Source organism: Haliaeetus leucocephalus, unplaced genomic scaffold, assembly GCF_000737465.1.
Source record: "Haliaeetus leucocephalus isolate CR32 unplaced genomic scaffold, Haliaeetus_leucocephalus-4.0 Scaffold450, whole genome shotgun sequence".
In the NCBI taxonomy this organism is placed as follows: Eukaryota; Metazoa; Chordata; class Aves; order Accipitriformes; family Accipitridae; genus Haliaeetus; species Haliaeetus leucocephalus.
Window position 1 is genome coordinate 2113268 of NW_010972886.1, and position 3971 is coordinate 2117238.

Below are 3971 nucleotides of genomic sequence, written 5' to 3' on the forward strand. Positions count from 1 at the left end.
TCCGATTTGCGCATGCGTGTCAGGCTCGTCACGAAGGCGGCGCTGGCCGTGCTAGGAATGCCGGCGAAACGACAAACTCCCTAGCTCTCAAACGTGAGAAACGTCAGGGGAGCTGAACGGTTAGAAAAGGGCTTGTCGCCGCCTGGGGAGCCCTGCGTTTCGCGCCCCGTGGGACCTGCAGAGCTGTGTTACCCGCCGAGACACAGACGCTGGAACGTGAATGGGTTCTGTAGGTTTGAGGCGTTGGTTTGGTGCGTGACGGGGTCTCGTCAGTGAGGGGCCCTGTACTCCAGAGGGCAGCGTCGCCTCGCACTCTGGAGCTCTTTAAGCCTCCGCTCTTCCTTACCTTTCCCTTCCCGGCGGCGGAGCTCTCTACTCCGAAGCAGCAGCGGTAGGTGACAGGTCTGGTAGACAAGGAGGACCCACCCTTCTGTCATACAGCTACATCCCCGCGACAGATGTTCCTGGGGGGGCTATCGATCCAAGTTAAATGAGGAGGACCCTGCTGCCACGTTTAGTTTGATGCAGCTCTCTGTCTTTTCCGACCTCAATTCCAGTCCGGAGTACTTGGCTTGCAGGAACTTCATTTTCAAGGCAGGCAGTATTAGCAGGGCGTGCCTACCTAGCCTTAGTAATTAATAAATTCAGCCTGCCCCCCCCCCCCCCCCTTCTTTTTCCCGGTGCCATCGCTATTGTAGAGGAACTCAAACAATTGCATTTCTGGTCATCACTTGTCTCTTCAGTGGTTCCTGTCACTGATGGCTTGGCACATCTTTCCTAGCTGTGGCTGGTAGCTCGAGACGTTTTTCCCCCATGTGACAGTAGTTTGTCGCCTAGAGAGATGAACTTACCAACTACCTCCACAATTTGTCCATCAACTTGAATTTCTTCTACTTGTGATGAGATCCTAGTTTTTAACTGAGGAACATGTTCATAACTGTGTGTTTTCTGATGAAAATTCTCAGACGTTATTCACACACCAGCTGTGAAGGGTGGGTATAATCCACATCACCCAGAGTGAAAACACCAGCCCCAAGCTTTACCAGTCTTTGCATGGGTGTGTGTCGATACAAAGTTATCTCATGGTTTAAGAGGTGCAGCTGGGATGCATCCCTACCTCTGCCTAGACCTTATATGATACCAAAAAATGGGTTCTCCAATTGTACCCTGATCCTGAACTTTCTCATAGATCTTGAATTAGACCCAAGGGGGTCTAGATAGGTGGATATAATAGTGCCTCATCAAGACTTCTGTGGGACATTGCAGTTGTCAGACTCAGTGGCCACTTTGAGCCTGAAAAGGGGTGCTGTCAAAGGGAGATGGCATTTGCAATGACTCTCAGGTGAAGGACAGGGACCAAATGTCCACTGCAGGCCACTCTGCAGTGAACGTAATTCCTTGCAGCAGGACACAGCTTGGGTCTGAGGAGCTGGATCAGTTCTGATACATTACAAAGAGTTTTGTTGCAAGAAAGCTGTACCAGGGATTGACTGACAGTTCACTTATGGGAATAAACAATCTAGGGGTGTTTACATATAAGCCACAAGTATCACAGGAAAAAAGGGGCAAGTGAGAAGAAAGAAAGAAAACTCTGTAACATCAGAGATACCTTAAACAAAAAGGTGGTGGTACAAGACTTAAGGGACAGTTAGAGAAGCAGAAACAGTTGTTTATCATCTTTTTGATTCTTTAATACAAAAGGCTTCTGATGCATAGTTTGGCATGCATTACAGGGAAACAAGAGCTAGCAAAATTCACACAGGCTGTAAGCCAGTCACAAATTCTCAGCCGTAGGGCTGCCCAAGTAGAATCCTCATTCACACACATACATATGCGTGTGTGTGTGTGTGTGTATATATATATATATGGGGGGGGGCTACAAAAACTGGAAAAAGCAAGATTTACAGACAGGTTTGTGCAGATGTTTGGGAGATTTGTATGCGATAAATACTGTTTCTGCAGGGTAACTTCGGAAATGTTTGTTTTGTGTGCATTCTGCTCACTTCTCACACGCTATATAAGCAAGTAAATGTACCCACCTTGCAGTTTGTATATAGAGGTGTGGTTTGTTTTTTCCCCTGTGATTAATGGTGTTCTGTGCATGCAGAACAAAGCAAAGAGGTTTGACAGGACGGAAGGTGACTAGGTATCCGTTGTTTCTGCCAAAGCAGTTGAAATAGAATGTCTTATGGGCTGTTTTTAAATAAAGGGAAAATCTTTCCATCACTACTATAAGCATTTTTTAAATAAAGTTACTGTTATATTCAGAAAACAGTTGGATTCTGCAGTCAACCCTGCTTCAGTTTAGTATCTCGGTATGAGGGATCAAGTACACTAACTTAGTTACTCTTACAAAAACAGTGTGTGACTTGGCACCCCAGAAAAGACGTACAATCAATTTTAGCACTCAGGTAATGATTTGCTCCAAGTACATTTCTTATCACTGCACACTACATGACATTAGAATTATTATTAAAATGTCTCTGTTACTTCTATATCTGATTTAACAGAGCCTACAAGGGCAGATAATTGGGAAAGCATCAGACTTTATTGTATGTTTTCATAGTGGAAGTTATTTTATAGTGAATAATTAATGCCTTAGGAAAGATAATACTGAGTTAAGAGCATGGTCTTGATTTGATAGGACAAATCCTATTGCAGATAACACTGTTGCCTGGAATCAGATAAAGATATCATACATTCACCAGGGGAAAACAAGTGTGTTTTGGATTATCTCCATGTAGCTGAGCTTTTGCATAATTTTGTATTGTGGTAATGATTCACAGTTCAGAAAATGCTTTTTTCTTCCTTTATAAGGCTTTTTTCTGACAACACCATCAAGCATTACAGTGGTAGCATTTGTGTATACTTGTTGACTGAAGTGCTCCAAGGATAACAGTGTTTTAATAGTAACAATGTTATTGTTAAAGAAGCAAATTAATAAGTTAATTGAATCTGATTTTATTTACCTGTATATCTCCTTACAAACTAGAGGCCCACCTTTGAAGATGCTTTGAAGAAGAACTTCAAAGAAGTTAGTCTGTACTTTGTATTGAGATATGCATGCAAATAAAATCAGATTCTTCTTTCTGAAAACCCTATTCAGTTAACATGAGATGGCAAGTCAGTTCTAAAGGGTTCCAAGACAGTGATGAAAGCATCTAGTTCTTTAGCTTCTATAATTAATCTCAATGTATTTCACAGGGTGGTACCTTGTACTCATGGAAGCATGACATTACTGTAGCATCACCTTCTGAAAAAGAGCGTAGTCTGGGACATACCTGTCCATATGAAGTAAAGTAATTATTTCTGGTTTACGACTAGCAGCATAACAAGGTGCATGTGTATCTATCAGCCACCTAAATGTGCCAAACAGTGCAGCAAAGTTGAAATGATATATAAAGAAAATTAATTAACACTGGATTAATATAGATGTAGAATCATGTGGGTTAGGCACATGTGTATGCTGCTTTACAGAATGATGACAGATATGCCCTCAAGAAATGTCACTGAAAATGTGTCAACGTGTATACTTACATTGTGTCTGTCTCTATATATGCACACACTACAATTTGGCCATCTAAGTGAAGGAATATAAGCATATATAAATATTTAGACTTCTATATTATTACTGATCAGTTTCCGTCTCTCTAACATGAATAGTCCATTGAAGTCAGCACTATTACACAGGAAAGCAAGTAGTTTAAAACCTCCACCAGTATTATGTGTGTATCCAGTGTCAGCTTCCTGCAAAAAATCAATTCTTGGTTAGCTACCAAAACATTAAATATGTGACCTGCTTACAAACTAAACAAATCTTTAGCCAGAACTTGGATGTTGAATAAACCACCTCCTCAGGCCAGCAGCATGGTGATTCGGGCACCCACAACGCAGTAACGAAGGGAGGAAGGAGGGAGAACAGAAGAGACCTGCTGAATCTTGGAAAGCAGAATCTTTTTGGTTACATGTAA